The following is a 19,729-nucleotide window of genomic DNA, read 5'->3' on the forward strand; positions in this document are numbered from 1 at the left end:
TGAAGTGGTGACAGATCCGTTGCTAATGGTTTCTGTTTGTCCCCGTTGTGCAAAGGGTTCTGTCGTTTCGACTGAACCAATACCGCAGTGTAGGGAATCCCATTAGCAACGGATCCATCAGCATTGAAGTCAATGATGATGCAAACAGAAAACAATGTTTTTTTTAATGTGGGCCTGTTCACATCAGCGTGGTTTCTGCTGAGGGGTTCCGTCGGTGCTTTCAGTCAGGGGAACCCCTCAACGGAAAGGCAAGTGTGAAGTAAGTTCCGTTTGCATCACCATTCATTTCAATGGTGACAGATCCGTTGACAGAAGGATGTCAGGCTGGGTTCACACGACCATGTTACGTCTGTAATGTACGGAACGTATTTCGGCCGGAAGACCCGGACCGAAGACAGTGCAGGGAGCCGGGCTCCTAGCATCATAGTGATGTACGACGCTAGGAGTCCCTGCCTCGCTGCAGGACAACTGTCCCGTACTGTAATCATGATTACAGTACGGGACAGTAGTTCCACACAGAGGCAGGGACTCCTAGTGTCGTACATCACTATGACTGCACTGTCTTCGGTCCGGGTCTTCCGGCCGAAATACGTTCCGTACATTATGGACGTAACATGGTTGTGTGAACCCAGCCTCATGCGTGTGAAAACCTCGGCAAAAACAGCCTGAAAAACCGCCTGGAAAACCGCCTCAAAAACCACGTCAAAAACCACGTCAAAAACCACGTCAAAAACCACATCAAACATGAAAACCTCCAGGGTCAGTTTTTACAGGAGGAATTTTCCTCCTGCAAAAAACTCTGTGTGAACAGGGCCTTTGTCATCTTTTATGGTCTCAATAAATGTTTTGGACTGTTTTTGTCGGATCAGACGGGTCATCAATTTGGAGCCTTTGTCTCCATGAAGATACATGTGACTTTGAGCAGCCAAAAAAGCCTTAGCCGCTTTTACATTCATATGGTCCTTAAGTTCCTGACGTAACTGACTTAATTCCCTATAATCCTCAGTCGAGTTACAGTTTTTATGCGATAATTCCATTTGAGTTATCTTATGGAGTAAGTCTAGAATTTGAGCATTCCTTTGTTTTTTAACACGTGAGGACAGGGCAATAAGTTCTCCCCTCATAAAGGCTTTTTGCGTCTCCCAGAGAATTGGTCTAGAGATTTGCGGAGTATCATTAAAGCCATAGAATTCCTCTATTTTTAGGGCAAGTGCTTGACTATGCTCTTTGTTTGCAATAATGGTATCATTCAATCTCCAGGTCCATTCCTTACGAGGTAAATTAAACAATTCTAAGGAAAGCGATATCGGAGCATAGTCTGAAACCATAATACTTCCTATATCCGCTTGAAGTAACGAGGGAACAAGGACCATAGGAATGAATATATAGTCAATTCTATGATAAGTCTCATGTGGTGTAGAGTAAAAAGTAAAGTCTTTTAAGGACGGATTCTTAACACGCCAGGCATCTACTATCCCTAGTTGTGACAAGATAAGTTTAAGGCGACGCATAGCAGATATGGAAAACCTCGTACTAGATGAGGTGGAATCCAGAGCAGAGTCCAAAGATACATTAAGGTCTCCCCCAAAAACAAGATATCCCTCACTAAACGTTTTAAGAGAACAAAGAGTTTTATGCAACCACGTCAATTGTCCAACATTAGGTGCATATACAGCTGCTATCGTAAACTTTGTGTTGGAGATGTGTCCCTTCAAGGAGTGTCTTTGTGTATAGCAATAGAAACCCCCCTCGATTTGGAGGAGTAAGTGCTATGAAACCATTGTGTATATGGTTGCGTAGACAAGTTTGGAATATGTGTAGGCCGGAAATGAGTTTCTTGCAGCATTAAGACATCCGGAGTATTAAACCTTAAGGAATTAAAAATACGAGATCTCTTTTGAGGAGAGTTCAACCCCTTCACATTGAAGGAGCAAATACGTAGTCTACCCATGATATTTTACATTAAGAACCAACCTGACTGCAGGTACGTTTGTTAAGTGCCACCACCAGGGAGATAAGACAAAATCAACAATAAAACGAATAATAACAAAACAATAAGGAATGGTATCAAAAGGAAACCTCCGTATCATCCCGGAAATAGGAGGTGCTATCATGATGCAACTAAGTATCCAACAGAACCCCTGCCAGAGGGGGGGGGAGAAGAAAGTTGCCATTTTGTACAAAACATCGCACCAATTCTTCATAACTCGTAAGACATAAACCGAATACTGATCCACATATTAATACTAAACTGAATCACCGCATGAATATATTGGAGAGTTGGGAGAAATACATATATATATAGGGGGTATAAGTCATGGCCAACTTTACCCATGATATAACAATCACTTCCAACCCCATAATAGAACAATAATACACCTTCCTCCCCCTTATCACGGTGAATTTGCCACAGTGTATTGGGTTTACATGGGTAAAATATAATGCCCAACACATGCAAACGATCCCAACATTTCTGTGAAGAAATTTAAACTAAATCACTTTAAGACATCATTCAAGTGTCCTCTGCCATACGCGTCTTCTTGCCTCTCGGAGACTTGGGCTTGGGAGTAGGTTGCCACGGTCCTTGCACTGAAGGCATTCCCAATTCCAGCGCCACTGGCATCCAGGACGGAATCTCCATAGGCTCTATCCCCAGCTTTTTCCATGCAGTGTCCAGATCTCCAGGTGTGCGGATGGTAATCTGACTGCCATCTTTCATCGTGGCAAGGCCGAATGGATAAAGCCAACGAACAGGTAGTTTCTTAGCGCGTAGCGCCTCTGTAACCGGCTTCAGAATACGGCGTTTGGCCAATGTGCTCGCAGCCAGGTCTTGGAAGAGTAAGATCTTAGTCCCTTCATACACTACTTCTGGAGCATCTCTTGCAGCTCTTAAAATGGCCGCCGTGTGAACATAGCTCAAAATCCCACAGATGACGTCACGTGGAGGTTCGCCAGCCCCAGGCCTGGGACGAAGGGCTCGATGTACCCTTTCTACTGTAATATCCAAAGCCAGCTCGGGACCTACTAATGAGCGAAAAATAGAATCCACCACATCAGGTAAGGCATCATGGTCAATTGACTCGGGGATACCCCGAAGGCGGACATTTCTCCGTCTACTACGGTTTTCCTGATCTTCCATGTGAAGATATAGATTATTCAAGTGCGTGTGATGAGCAGACAGCTCCTGATGAACTGAAGCACCAAATTTAACAGTAGAAATGTGAGCTTCCTCCAGCGCCATTACTCTGTGGCCAATGTGATGTATGTCGGTTTTGATGTCTGATAAGTCTTTCATCACAGGCATAAGTGCCTGGAGCAGTGTTTTCTTTAGATAAGCCCTAGATATCGGTACAGAGTCTGCATCCCCCGCCGAGTCTGAAGGCGCACATGAGCTATCTGAATTCTCTCCCTGTTCACAGCGGGAAGATGTCGGCGCCATCTTGGATCTGCTCTCTGCAGGCGGCATCTTTTTGCCGAAGTATTTGTCCATGTCGGACGACTGTTTATGGGATCTGGGGGTACCTGCATGTTCCTTAGACTTGTCCCGACCTGTCTTCACCATTTTAGCCGAAAAAAGTGGGCAATATCCTGAGGAATCGGTGGATGTAGTGTGGAGCGCCGGGATTACACGTCCATCACCTTGCTCGGCAAGCTCCGCCCCCCCGCCACGAGCCATTTTTAATGTTCTGGTGGAGGGAAGGAGGTTGTCACTCAGGATTTGACGGTACATGGCTCCATCCATTCTCCCATTGATGCGGTGAAGTAGTTCTGTGCCCTTAGCAGAGAAACACCCCCAAAACATAATGTTTCCACCTCCATGCTTGACAGTGGGGACGGTGTTCTTTGGGTCATAGGCAGCATTTCTCTTCCTCCAAACACGGCGAGTTGAGTTAATGCCAAAGAGCTCAATTTTAGTCTCATCTGACCACAGCACCTTTTCCCAATCACTCTCAGAATCATCCAGATGTTCATTTGCAAACTTCAGACGGGCCTGTACATGTGCCTTCTTGAGCAGGGGGACCTTGCGGGCACTGCAGGATTTGAATCCATTACAGCGTAATGTGTTACCAATGGTTTTCTTGGTGACTGTGGTCCCAGCTGCCTTGAGACCATTAACAAGTTCCCCCCGTGTAGTTTTCGGCTGAGCTCTCACCTTCCTCAGGATCAAGGATACCCCACGAGGTGAGATCTTGCCCATGTTGTAGAGGTTAGAGTCAGACTGATTAATTGAGTCTGTGGACAGGAGTCTTTTATACGGGTGACCATGTAAGACAGCTGTCATTAATGCAGGCACCAAGTTGATTTGGAGCGTGTAACTGGTCTGGAGGAGGCTGAACTCTTAATGGTTGGTAGGGGATCAAATACTTATTTCTCTGTGCACAATGCAAATAAATATATATAATTTTGACAATGTTTTTTTTTTTTTCTTTATAATCTATCTCTCACTGGTAAAATGAACCTAGCCTAAAAATTCTAGACTGTTCATGACTTTGACAGTGGGCAAACTTACAAAATCAGCAAGGGATCAAATACTTATTTCCTCCACTGTAAATGGCATATCAGCGGAAAATCCACTGCACATTTTTCTAGTAAAAATAGTAGTATTGGGTCATACGCACTGCACCCTTTAATAAATGCCTTGAGGGGTGTATTTTAAAAAATGGGGTCACTTCTTGGAAGTTTTTGCTTTACTATTTGACCTCAGAGTCCTGCAATTGGGGGCAAATGCTATGGAAAAATCACTAAAATAGACCTCAAATGCGCATGGTGCTCTTTCACTCCTTTAATCTAACACCAATCCAGCAAAATCTGCGCTCCTACAGACAAATGACGCTCCTTCTCTTCAGAGCCCTGCCGTGTGCCCAAACAGCTGTTTAGGGCCACATATGGGATATTGCTGTACTCAGGAGAAATTGAGTAAAAAATTGTGTGGTGCTTTTTTCTCCAATTACCCCTTGTAAAAATAAAACATTTAGAGCTAAAACAGCATTGTTTTTGGAAAAATTTAATTTGTCATTTTCACTGCCTAATTCTAATAAAATCTATGAAACAGCTATGGGGTCAAACTATTCACTACCCCCCTAGTGAATTCCTTGAGGGTTTTATTTTCCAAAATGGAGTCACTTCTCAAGAGGTTTTTACGGTACTGGTACCTAAGGAACTCTGCAAATACGACATGGGACCTTTAAACCAAACCAGCAAAATCTGCATGCCAAACGGTGCTCCTGCCATTCTGAGCCCTACCGTGTGTCCAAACAGCAGTGTATGACAACATATGGGGTATTATCGTATTTGAGAGAACTTGATTTACAAATGTTGGTGTTCTTTTTCTCTTTCATTCTTTGTGAAAATGAAAAAAATCGGAGCTGAAACTACTTTTTGTGTGAAAAATGTTTCAATTTTAATTTCTATGACCTAATTTCAATAAATTCAGCAAAACACCTGTGGTGTTAAAATGCTTACTATGCCCTCAGATTAATTCCTTGGGAGTGTAGTCCCGAAATGGCGTCTTTTTGGGGATGTTTCCTATGTTTTGGCACCACAAGACCTCTTCAAACATGACATGGTGCCTAAAATATATTCTAATAAAAAGGAGGCCCCAAAATCTAGTAGGTGTTCCTTTGCTTCTGAGGCCTGTGCTTCAGTCCACCAGGGCCACATGTGGGACATTTTTAAAAGCTGCAGAATCTGAACAATAAATATTGAGCTGAGTTTCTCTGTTAAAACCTTCTGTGTTACAGAAATAAAATGGATTATAATGGAATTTCTTAAAAAAAAAAAAATACATGCTCCAAAATGTTAACTAGTAACTATTTTGTGTTGTATTACTATCTGTCTTACAAGCAGATACACTCAAATTTAGAAAAATCAAAAATTTTCAAAAATGTCTCTAAATGTAGGTGTTTTTCACAAATAAACACTAAAGGTATTGACCAAATTTTACTATTAACATAAAGTACAATGTGTCACGAGAAAAAATTCTCAGAATCGCTTGGATAAAAGAATAGCATTCCAAAGTTATTACCAGGTAAAGTGACACAGGTCAGATTTGAAAAATGGTGTCTGAGCCTTAAGGCCCAAACTAGGCTGCATCATGAATGGGTTAAAGTGGTTTTACATCTCATAAAGTGGGGGGAATACAATTAGGATATGTTATCACTTTCTGATTGTGGAGTTCTGACTGCCATGACTACTTGATGTTTAGTAAAGCCAATCCCTGTCTTTACAGTTTACCAAATGGGCCATCAATTGTCTGAGAAATGACCCAGATGAAGAGACTATGAAGGAATTCTTCAGTTCTCTTGACTATAAATGCAGCAGAGATTGTGGTATCCATAAAAATATAATGCAGCCATTTTTAATGAATACATATGGTTGTTGGCCTTCTACCCTCTCTGGTAGGCCTATGATATGTATAATTTACGCTGCATTCGTTCACATCAGGTATGACCGTCTTGTCTCAGGATGCCTAGATCGATTCTTACCACCTCTATTACCTTTCCAGGACATGGTACATGAGGTAATGGCTGCCCACAGCTGTTCTGATGCCTATTACAAGCTGTAAGGGGAATTGTGAAGCAGTATGTATTCAGGATTATAAGGAGTAAGAGGGCTGAGCACAGGAGATGCAGCATGTAGCGTGTTCTTACTGGTGCAGAGTCACATCCTCTAATGGGGGTCTTTAGGGTTTATTAAAATTCAAAACTAAAATTATATATTTTAAGATAATATAAATGATTTCCCCTATGTCACACAGACAGAAATTATCATTTATCCCCTATAAAGAATTCATCAGAGAACGTTCCCATTAAAAACTTCAATTTTATTATTTTCAATAAAAAAATACTCTATACAGTAAAGCAATTGATGAAAACACCCGGAAAAATTACAGATCACACTAAACTTTTCTAGAGGTACAAATCATACAATATCATCAAATTCATATTCCCAATGGTAAAGCCATACTGATATATGTAAATTATGGGTGTGGTCATAAAAGCAGCTCAAACCGGTTATAGCTATTGTGATGTCACAGAGCTTGGGTATAAACAATGATGTTGGTCACAGAGCTGTCACTATCAGTTGGATGTGACCGGTAAGTAATCTATCAATGCTACATCTGTACTTCACGCTAATTAATTTGTTTTATTAGGAACATTGAATTATTCCATCTCTAGAAGATATTGTGTGACAGTGGTAGTAATATGGTATTAGTATTAGTGTGCAATTAAATTGCTCAAGTATCTTAGATTTGCAGGGTAAGTGGCCAAAATTTGAGCTCCCTTATTATCATTATGTTTACCACTTGTAAAAGAGAAATTTCAATATGCTCATATTAGAGGACTGTATATTAGGGGACTATAATTCCTTATATTATTTAGGTTCACCAGAAATAATTACAATTTAATTCAATTCTGAATTTTGATCAATTGATATAAAAATTATTAGTGGGGAATTGATACTGGTCTGGGGCTATTTATTTCCAGTGAATGGTAATGTAAAGACTATTTAGACCATTGCATGCTTCCGACTTTGTGAGACTAGTTTGGTAAAGACCCTTCCCTGTTTCTGTATGATGTTGCCCCTTTGCACAAAGCAAGGTCCATAAAGACATGGAGTGATAAGTTTGGTGTGGAGGAACTTGACACTCTGCACAGAGCCCTGACCCCAACATCAGAGCCTGAACTCACAAATGCTCTTTTAATTAAATGGGCAAAAATTCCAACAAACACGCTACAAAATCTTGTGGAAAGCCTTGTCAGAAGAAGGTATAGCCACAAAAGGGGGCCCAACTTCATATTAACATCCATTGCTTTGTAATGGGAAGTACCACAAGCTTATAATGGTGTAAAGGGTCAGCTGTCCACATCTTTTGGCCACATAGTGTATTTTGGGCTTATGTATTGTGATGTCACTACTATTAAAAATAATGATAAATCCATATTGAAATATGCAAATTATGGGTGAGGTCATAAAAGCAGCTCACCCCGGGTATAGCTATTGTGATGTCACAGAGCGTGGGTGTATACTATGGTGCTGGCCACAGAGCTGTCACTCATCAGTTGGATGTGACCGGTAAGTACTCTATCAGCACTACGTCTCTAGATGAGTCTCATCTATCAGTTTCTTTATGAATATTTTATTCTTAGGTACAATTCTGCTGTGTCTGCCATTTAAAGTTTAGTTTATATTTGGAATAGTTATACTAATATACTAAGAAGTTGCTAAATGGCAATATGGCGGCCTGTGACTTCTGCTCCAGAGACAGAATGCAGCTTGCAGACAAAAATTGCCATCTGTATTCTGCTGGTAAATTGATAAAGCAACCTCAAAGAAAAGGAATGTGAATGTCCTGCAGCCCTGAGAACTTATTATTGGAACCCTTCAGTTTATAACAGGAGTAATTCACGTAATAAATATTTACTAGGGAATTACTAATTATGTATTTGAGGTTTTCTATTTGTGTAAAATACACAATTATTATTATTATTATTATTATTAATAATAATAATAATAATTACTAATATAAAAATGTTAGGGAAGTGATTTCTTAAGAACAGCCCTGACCCCCTAATCCTGTATCCTCAAAAGCAATTGTCATTTTTCATTAATATATATATATATATATATATATATATATATATATATATATATATATATATATAAAATGTAATAATGTCTATAACAAACTACAGAGGTTCTAAATTATAGTTAGTATCTCATATAAAAATGACATAAACCCCGGAAATGTCATACCGTATGGTCAATTCAACAACCAATACATTGTTCCAAAATCCAAACCCCAAGCAATGTCATTCACAGGGGGTCCGAGCCCCAAGACCCCAAGCAATGTGATCTTCAAACACTTCTGATTGTCCAGATCCTGTACTTGGAATATCCCTTTTATAACTAATTTCTCCAGCTGGTTTCCTTTAAGTTTTCCCTAACTATTTCTTTTTCTGGTCATTCTAGATCTTGCTGTTGGATTGACACTGTTGGATTACTGTGTTGCTTTTACGGTCAGCGATTTGTCCTATTTTCAGAGAACTAGAGGCGATTAGTTAAATTCAATCTTTACTGTCGCCTGGTTTTCTACCACGGACATTGGTGCAGTTTTGCACCCGGGTTATTAACCAACCATGCCCTTTTGGAAAAAATCAAAAAAATATCATGTGTCTCAGATTCCTGATAATGGAAATCTAATGAAAGAGATACCAACTATGGAGGAACCTAACATCTCACTCCAGAAGTTTTCCAACATCAAAGATATGCCAGCCGAAAAATGCAGCGATCCAAGTCACAGCAAACCTTGTGACATTGGCTCAAAGAACGCCAAGAAGAGCGCAATCAGGAGCTTGGGCAGCAGCGCTGTGATTGGCGCTAAAGAACTGGATCGCTGTTTCCCAAATAGACGGCTGAGATTATACGTTGCCACCTGGAATATGGAGGGAAAGGTGAGAAGTAACATACAATATCTATTGTGAACCATGAGTGTATCTGATCTAAGGCTATGTTCACACGGAGTATTTTGCCAAGTTTTTTGACGTGGAAACCGCGTCGCAAAACTCAGCAAAAACGGCCCGAAAATGCCTCCCATTGATTTCAATGGTAGGCGTCGGCGTCTTTTTTCCGCGAGCAGTAAAACTGCCTCGCGGTAAAAAGAAGCGACATGCCCTTTCTTCGGGCGCTTCCGCCTCTGACCTCCCATTGACTTCAATGGGAGGCAGAGAAAGCGTATTTCGCGGTGTTTTATGCCCGCGGCGCTCAATGGCCGCAGGCGAATAACGCAGCGAAAAACTCTGCGAAAATCGGCGTGCAGGGAGAGGAAAATCTGGCTAAAACTTCCAAACAGAATTTTGAGGCAGATATTCCTCCTGCAAAATTCTCCGTGTGAACATAGCCTAAAGTTGGATAAATTTGCAGTTGGATATGAGATAGACATATTATATACTACCCTAGGCCCAAATTTTCTAAACATTTGGGCCAATCAATGTTGCTGCACACACTGCAAACTGTCAAACTAATAATCTATGTCTTTGGAATGGCAATGCCTCTGATCCTAAGACTGCAGCACTGGCCATAGTCTATAAAGACTAAAATCCAATTCGATCAGATATAATTTTTTGTAGGTGATATAGAAGATGTCAGATTGGTTGGTGCTCTGTGTATACATTATTAATATCTTCATATTTTGAGCAGGAGTTCCCACAAAATCTAGAGGATCTGCTGTTGCCATCAGATGACTCCAAAGACATTTACGTAATTGGCGTTCAGGAAGGATGTCCAAACAGGTAAGTCTTCTCAGGTTGTCTTACAACAGTCTATGTCTGCAGATGGACTACAGGTCGGCTGATTGAAATTCTCTCTTGACCTACTACTTATTGTAGGATCACTCCTAAATTTTCCTATTTAACCCCAGAGGTTATAATATTGATTATTTAATAAATGAGTTCAATATTTTAATCTGGTGTCATTTATTAATATGTAAACTTGAAATTGTGTCTTCTTGTAGACGGGAATGGGAGATAAAATTACAAGAGACTCTTGGTCCACACTACGTGCTATACCATTCATCCGGGCTCGGAGTCCTGTATCTCACCATCTTTATTCGACGGGAACTGATCTGGTTCTGCTCAGGTAAGATTCACTTTCTTACATTTACATAATAAGTCCTAATTGAAGTCATTAGTTTGAACTTATTATTTAGTCATTAGAACTAGATGTCTAAGAACCCAACTCTCAGATTCTTCACTGTGGAGTATTGGAGATCTGATAGTTTACTCCACAGTTACAAAGTGTGAAATGGTGTTGTAGTAATATTTCCAGCGTTTAATAGGAAACTATCTCTGTTTCATTGTTGCATGTTGTACTATTAACCACTAACCCTTCTTCTTGTGTTTCATTTCTTATACAGAGGTAGAGCACACCCATGTAACAACCAGGCTATTCCACCATGTCAAAACTAAAGGAGCCTTGGGTGTTGCCTTCACCGTCTTTGGGACATCATTCCTGTTTATTAATTCCCATATGAGATGTAAGTATGTCTGTTTTTAATATATGACTATGTACAGTGTTATTGTGTATAAAAGTGCTGCTGTTTAATAATAATAAGCTGGAATATATGAGATGACATGAAAAGATCTGTACTATTGATGTTTTGGTGTAAAATTAAAAGTTCTTCCTCATTTGGTCAAACTTCTTCTAATCCATCAAACTTATTCTATATAATGAGAGAATAATACTGGAAGGATAAACGGCCTAATGTCCTCTACAGACTGCTATAGAAATACATTATCCTCTGTCATGAAAATTATTGTGTCTTAGATTTATAGTAACAGAAATATCAGTGTGTCTGGTGTACAGAGTGTGGACCCAGATCATGGAACTCCACCAGTCTCATCTTCTAAAATGTCAATAGAAATCCAATTAATATAAATACTATTTGTAAAAAATTGATTGTTGAGGGAACATTCAGACTACACATCCCAAGAAGTAGATACGATACCTAGATAATATAAGATAAAGAAACCTATTGTCAAAGAAAACTTAAATATGGTGGTTGTCCTAAATTCCAAGAGGTCATATTTACTGATATGTATATTTTTGTTGGCAGTTGGGGCAGTCCACAAGAGGATCCAGGACTATAAAACTATCACCGAGGGTCTCCGTCTGCCTCAAATTATTCCGGAAAGAATAAACTCCAATGCCTGTGAGTATTACTTATGTGGTTGAACCTATCGATTCCTTTATCTCTCTATTTATCTCCATTGACTCTAATGCAGTCACGTGGTCTAATTGTGTCCTGTGTTTATCTCATTCTACAGTGGACGTCACCAGCCGCTTTGATCGAGTTTTTTGGTTTGGGGACCTCAATTTTCAACTGAAAGAGGACAGAAAAAACGTGGAATCTCTTCTGAAGAACATTAAAGGAAGAGATATGTCCAGTCTCCTCAAACATGACCATCTGAATGAAGCCAAGAACAACGGTACATTTACTAGTAGACAGATCTCTATCACTCCTCAGCCTGTATTATTACCACATACACCTCGACAGATCAATACAAATCACTGTCATGATGGTTCATATGTTCTCCACATTCTTATATAGCCCTACATCTCTTGCACATGTTTTTAATACTGACATGTTTTTTTTTCTTTTAATTTAAGGGTCCATATTTGTAGGGTTTAAGGAGCACACCATAGAATTCCTTCCTACATATAAGTTCGACATTGGCACAGACACCTACGATACATCAGAAAAGCAGAGAGTCCCATCATATACGGTAAGATATCTTATTTCCAGGTCTACAGAGCTAAAGAAAGAATACATTTCATGATTAGATTTTCATATAATAAATCCCCTCGCGCAAGGTAATGAATTGTTATTATAGATGAAGGAATAATACTTAAGAACAAAGCATCCAGTCCATTTTACTTGTAGTGAGTTTGTCATCGTCTCCCAGTGTAATATGTCTTCGCCTAGCATGGCTCAAAGATACTTATTTCATTAAATCTGTGTGACCAAGTCAAACCTTAAATGCAAGAAAGTCTCAAAATTTATATTTCTTAAATAAAATAGGCCGAAATGTTCAGTCTATGATGCTATGAGGTTTATAAATAAATTATAATATGATTGCACTGATGATATTTGTTATTTTTATGACCTCTACAGGACAGGGTGTTGTTTAAAAGCCAATACGAGGGAGATGTGCGAGTCCTGAAATACGACTCTTGCCCTGTTTTGAAGACCTCAGACCACCGACCCGTTTTTGGTATCTTTGAAGTAAAGCTCAGACCTGGTTCAGATAAGTAAGTCATGATTTCCTCCATGTTGTTGGTATGATTCTTTCAGTAGCCGCCATTACTACATGGACCTTATAGCCAGAGCTCACACTTTGGGGTAGGTGGCTGTATACCTGGGTGACAGTACTGGAGTAATCTAGGATGTGAAACAAAACAATTATTGTGTGGTTACCTGCTAACATTATCATATGTCTTACATCAATATATTTCTCATTCCAGCATCCCATTGGCTGGTGGACGCTTTGACCGCAAGATCTATTTGAAGGGCATTAGGAGGTTAGGACAAAAAAAGTAGCTGCGTCTGTTCATGTCCTTACAGCACATAAGGTGAGAGCATTGTACTTGTCTATTATGTTTGATGTGAGAATGTTCTTCCATCTCTTAAGTCTTCCTCTGTATCAGTAATTTATTTTATCAACCAACATAAAGAAATTGTAAATAAGTCATTCTATCTTCTAGTTCAATTTTCTTGTATTCAGATATTTATTTAATTTCTAAATGAAGGTTATGGGTTTTAGAAGAAAACTGTAAGCGTGTATGTAGTATAATAGATTGGTGGGAATTCATTAAGACTGACGTTTCATACACCGGTCTTAATATAAAAAAACATGGAGTAAAATGTGCCTAATTTATTAAAGGGCCCACACCTTAATAACTAATAATCCATGTTATTATGATAAATGTGTCGGCCGCTGGGGGCTCTGCTGCTTCAGCTACTCTCTGTCCACTTTTTTAGAAAAGTGCCGTAAGCGGCAGAAACTACATGATAGATACAAGGAACATTGTTATTGATGTAAGACATTACTTGGCATCTTGCAGGACTCCTAAGGAACATTTACCATCTCAGGTGCATAAAACAATGATTCCACCTTTGTGAACATCAGAAAGTTCCTGTAACATCCTGAACAGCGCAGCTTTAGATCCAACCCATCGCTTGGATCAATCATCTTCAAGGTTTGTAGTGTAACCCCTAGGATCAAATAGGAAAATCCACAATAAAACCTCTTCTAGATTTTGTGACTGCCAAGAAACACACATTAGTTGAGCATTAATAGCAAATATTTCTCTTGCAGCATAAACATCAATTCCGCAGTATATCTGGTGAGAACTGCGCTCCCTGTGACCGGAGGAGCCGCCATCATTGCTGATAGAAAGGTAAGTTCCTCTAGATATGTCCCCTCTATATTTGGTAAGCAGCCTGAATGATGAATATTTAATAGGATTGTGTGCTTCTCCCCCCAGAAAAAGTCAGCAGATACAAACAGACCATCAACATCAATGCCAATAACAACCGAGGGCAGAACCCGCCATCTTACAAGTATTCCAATGGCGAGACTTCAAATTTTCTACATCTGTCACAGAAGAGACATCAGTGTGGTTACCGGTGCATCAATGTTACCCAGAAGACCAGGCCCAGAACAGGAGAACATGTCATCTCTTCCTGTGTCTCTGGAATACAGATTTCCCACCACTTACTGATACTACAGTATATACTGTGACATCTTCCATTGTTTTTGCTGAATCTTGTATAACATCATCTTTACCATTATATATTTTGATCCACAAAAACCTTAAATAAATCTTTAACATCAATTCATAAGTGTGACTGGTATTTATTAGTGTGTTCAGTGCCCGGCTACAACTTACCACAGTGTATACAATTCACTTATCCGACCCTTCACAGCGCTATTTGTGTGACATCGCGTTTAATCCAGTGGTAGGTGACAGGACATTGTATCATATGTACACAATACAGAGAGTATGGAACGTGCCGCCATATGTACTGGATTAGATCCTGTGTTGGACAAAAAGTGACAGGAGATGTAAAATATTGATATATTTGATAGTTGTTTAAATTTCAGTTCCATAAAATGTAATGTTGGGCTCTCTTTACAAGCGGAGACAATCACATTAAGCAGGGAAGCCGCTAGGGTGACACAATCCCCACAGATCTCAGATTGGACAAACGGGCAGGATGAGAGCTGCCAGTTGAGATTGCCAGTTAGGGCAGAAGTTACAAAGTGACTGATCAACCAAAAATACTTTGTATTGCTAGCCTGAATGGCGTATCGCTAGCTCAGCATTTCATATGAGAACAAAGACCCTCTGCAGCACAAGTTTAAGTTGAGACTGAACCATAGCAAACACATTGTCCCATTCTCACAAGTTAAATCAGAAACCGCCAAGTATAGAGCCTATTTATTAGTGAAACCGTCAAGCTTATGTACTAAATATTATAACCGTGAAGACTGTGCCTCTGTTGGAGTAAAGTTCTGTTCAGCATCTTATACCTGTGTCGTCTGAAGTTCTTGCTGTGCAATTTCCTCTGCGGGGCAGTAACCATCCTAAACCCCCTCCCACCTGTTACATTTGTCCATACTAAAGTCCATTACTCCATTGAAGTCGCCAATTAGTAGCAGTGGATAATCTGCAAGGGCTTTTTATCAATAAACTCCTGTACCACACCCAAGACAGAAGGATTAAAGGGTGGCGGTAAATAAATTGAGACAATGATACATTGAAGATTTTGTATTGTACAGTCCCGGAGCACAAACTTTCCTTCTTTTTCTTCCCAATATGTATGGCAGGTTAATTTGCAGTTAGGGTATGTTCACACGCAAACTCAAAAACGTCTGAAAATACGGAGCTGTTTTCAAGGGAAAACAGCTCCTGATTTTCAAACGTTTTTTTAAGCCACTTGCGATTTTCGCTGCGTTTTTCACTGCGTTTTTTACGGCCGTATTTGGAGCTGTTTTCAATAGAGTCTATGTAAATGGCTCCAAAAACGTCCCAAGAAGTGACCTGCACTTCTTTTTCGCTGCCGTTTTTTTAAAAAAACGGCCCGTCGGAACAGAACGCCGTTTTTCCTATTGAAATAAATGGGCAGATGTTTGAAGAAGAGGACTTACTCCTAAAGTGAAGCAAGGATGAGTTAATGCTCCGTCCAACAAGCAAAAGAAGCTGGTGTGCCACCCATGCCGCATTGCGCCATTATTTGTGTAATGTTTGAAAGAGATTGTGCCTCTTTTTTTGTAGAGTAGTGTTTACATCCCCTTGTGGATGTTTATATACCACTGGTCAGTAAAGAATTTGTTGTTTGCATTACTTGGGTCTACTGTATTTTATTGCTTGCGACTAACCCTGCGGTCCTTGCCGGTACTTGGCCTTACATAGGGATACATTCTATAGACAAGGTGAATGCTAACACTCAATTGCTATTTAGGCTAGGACTTCACAGAGTCTGATTGATTTTAATTGATCTTATTTTTAAATTCTATTACTTATTTAAGGTTTGCATGAAACTCAATGTATAGCTTTGTACTGCGGCTGTTGATTTGTAGCTAAAATCAATTAGTTGCATGCCAATGCGTTTCCATGATGGCCTTATTTTCACATTTCCAGGAAAAATAACAGAAGACCATCACAACACAGAGTTCTGAGTAAAGATGCTCCATATCAGGAGAGCTGACAGGTCCGCCTTAAAATGGGTAAATCACAGGTGACGTCTTTTCTGATTGTAGACTTTCTCTTTCCATTTTATCTCCACCCAGCCAGGACCGCTATGATGACTTCTCCTGACATAACATTACAGAGTTTGCTGCTGAGATATCTTTAGTTCTTCACTTCTGCAGCCATCTTCAGCTTCTAGAGCAACGTAAAGAATTCAGACCACAAAATAGACCCCTTAATTCATGCAGACCCCAGACCAGACCACCAAATAAATTTAGACACCAGCCTAAACCCCTATATAAATTCAGACCCTAGACCAGACCCCAGAACAGACCCAATTAACTGCAGACCCCAGGCAAGACTCCAAAATGTAAACCCCAAAACAGAGTAAATAAAATGAATGCAGACCCTAGACCAGACATCTAAATAATGTCAGACCTCAGACCAGACCCCTCAATTAATTGCAGACCACAGACCAGACCGCTAAATTCAGACCCCAAACCAGAGTAAAGAAAATGGATTTAGATACCTGACCAAGACCTCTGAATAAATTCAAATCCCAGAACAGACCCTTAAATTCATGCAGATCCCAGATAAATGAGTTGGTCGATTGCAAGCAGCTTGTAATGAGGGCGAGCCGTATAACCTCCATTTCCAGCTGATAAACTGATTATGTTATTAAATTGGTTGCCTGTTTCTTTATATTAACTGTTTAGGTGCTCACTGTTAATGTATATTTGTGTATCTGTTGTGTTTCACTGTATAGAAGGTTTTGTCTTACCGGTTGGCAGTAGGACAGGCCGCAGTTCCCAGTGGCACTGTCTTATGTGCAGTGCTGTCACTGTACATAGCAATGAGAGGCTGCTGGACAGTGACAGGGGAGGTACAGGGGGTTTGGAAAGAAAGAGCCTGGTGCTGGCTGGGATCAGAGTGTAATGGCAGTGATGCGCTGCGCCACCATGAAGTCAGGTGAGACGGTGAGAGTCAATAACAAAGCAGAAAATAAGCTAACAAAATGACCTCTTATGGTCTGTAGGCTGATAGAGAAGGCCTATCCTACGTAGGGGTAGGCCTATAAGTGTAGGCTGTCACTGAAACATGCGTGGCTGAAGAGTACCGTCAGCCTAGAGTGGTTCGCTCTGAGGAGTCTACTGGGGCTGTGAGAATAGTCAGCCTGGCATGGGAACCTGTGGTCAGCCGAGCAGTACTGTGCTCAAACCCAGGAGAGGCTGTAACTAGGTCCTGATTAGGATAAAGAACGTTCCATGTATTAGAGGGCCGCTTAGATAGCTGCAGTGATGAATGGTTGCCCTGCAGGCCTGAGATGTGGCCTAGTAGTACACTCCTGAATTGTACTGGACTGGGTGCAGTAGTCACTACGACGAGTGGTGTGGTAGGAGCCCTTCAGCGTCAGGACCCTAGTAAGAGTGCATAGGAGCAGATATTTAATATAGTAAAAAGTATTAAAACGTATAAAACCCACTGTGTCAGTTGTATCGGGGCAGCCCCCTTCATCAGGAATACTATGTTTCACAGCATTGAAACAATTTAAATATCTCTATATTATATAAACAAACCTTTCTACGTTTTCTCACGCAATACTGGAAGTGACGTTCCGAACTCTAAGGCCCTGTTCACACAGAGTTTTTTTGCAGGCAGAAAAATTTTGAGGCAGACTTTGACCTGCCTGCGATTTGCGCAGCATTTACCATTGCGTTTTTCGCCCGTGGCCACTGCGCGCCGCGTGCAAAGAACACTGTGAAAAACACTTTCTCTGCCTCTCATTGATTTCAATGGGAGGTCAGAGGCGGAACAGCGAGCCGCTAAAAGCTGCTGCAGAAAAGAAACGCCTCCGCCTTCCATTGAAATTAATAGAAGACAGTTTCGGCCGTTTTTTGGTGCTGATTCCAATGCGGTTTCCGTGTCAAAATCAGCGTAAAAAAACTCAGTGTGATCTGGGCCTAAATCTCTTTATACTTCCTACAATGGACATATCTCTCTATGGCAGATGTTTCGGAAGAGGCTCTTTCTCGCTCTTTTACCCTTTCTATTCCTCTAATACTTCATCCCAATTACATTATTTAATACAGGGAATTTCTTATATTTCTTTTTCCATGCAAAAATACATATATTAATAAAATAGGATAAAAACAACCAATATGAATCTATGGGGAATAGTAAAGACTCATTTACTTTACTCGTTCTCAAACTCTAATATTATTCCCAAACCCTATTCCTTTCTTTAGTATTTCTTATTTTTTTGGATAGGATGGTGCGACTATATCATTTATTATCCTTGGTCTTTTTACGATCATTTGTGGGGCCCTTCTTACTTCATCTTTCAAAAACAGATCACTTAATAGTATTTCCCAATTTCTCTTTAGGATTCTTTTAATTTCTTCAATATTACCATTATATTTAGCAAAATAATGTCAGTCCAAACTTTTCTTTCTCTTTTTTCCATCTTGCTTTTTTACAAGGTATAACTTTTCCCTGTTCCTTGTTATCTAGGCAGTCTTTCTGTTTCATTTTTGAAACCTTTTTCTTTACTCCCTCTATAATATTTTTTTTGCTATTTTACACAAGCATACATCATAAGCACAAGAAAATAGACAAACGCACAAAAAACAAACCCAATCCCGAAAGACACAACCCAATTCAGGGCGGGAGGGTGGGAGCTAACTTTTTTACCTGTTATTCCTCCCGCTGCTTCCGGCTCAATGCCGAAAACAGCGGGAGGAACAGATACCGAACCCCAACTCCTCCACTCTCCATCTCCTCCCTCTCCCTGCCTCCACTAACCCTTTCCCCCCTGATTGGCTAACCTTCCCTCCTATGGCAGTCATGGAGGCTTTCCCTTAAGCCCTCTGTGCTGCAGTCCAGCCTCGTCTTGACTGGCCTAAGTAGGGTCATGTGCTATTTTACCTTTTATTCCCCTTTTCCACCCATCCACCAAATAAGGACATGTGACAACCGAGATTGGATGTGAAATGGCCACAGCAGCCGTTTATTAATTTACATTATTTTTGAAATACAATTTAATCCAAAACATTTGGATAACTACTTTAGGAATTCGACCAGAGAATTCCTCCTATAATTCACATGACCCAACATGGGTCAGAATCATAAATAACAATCAACATTTTAACACTAAACAGAGCAGGGGAAGTCCTTGAAGCCAGTTTTTTTTACAGATTTTCCTTTTAAGTTAGCCATCTGAAAAACCAACCAACAACTATTTACCTCCAGCCGTAAACCAGCTCGGAGGCACCGCTCACCTCTGCTGATGGCTCCAACCACCAGAAGACCACTTCAAAGGGATAACACCCTATGAAGTCTTCAAATTATATACCTCTTTGGGGGACGCATACCCCCGATGCGAACCCCCACCATTTTGTACTGACCAACCTCCAGGACTCCCCCCGCCACAGCGAAACAGGCCTTGACCACCTTAAGCCTGTGAGTCCCTCCAAAC

The sequence above is a fragment of the Rhinoderma darwinii genome, chromosome 7, assembly GCF_050947455.1.
Source record: "Rhinoderma darwinii isolate aRhiDar2 chromosome 7, aRhiDar2.hap1, whole genome shotgun sequence".
Classification (NCBI taxonomy): Eukaryota; Metazoa; Chordata; class Amphibia; order Anura; family Rhinodermatidae; genus Rhinoderma; species Rhinoderma darwinii.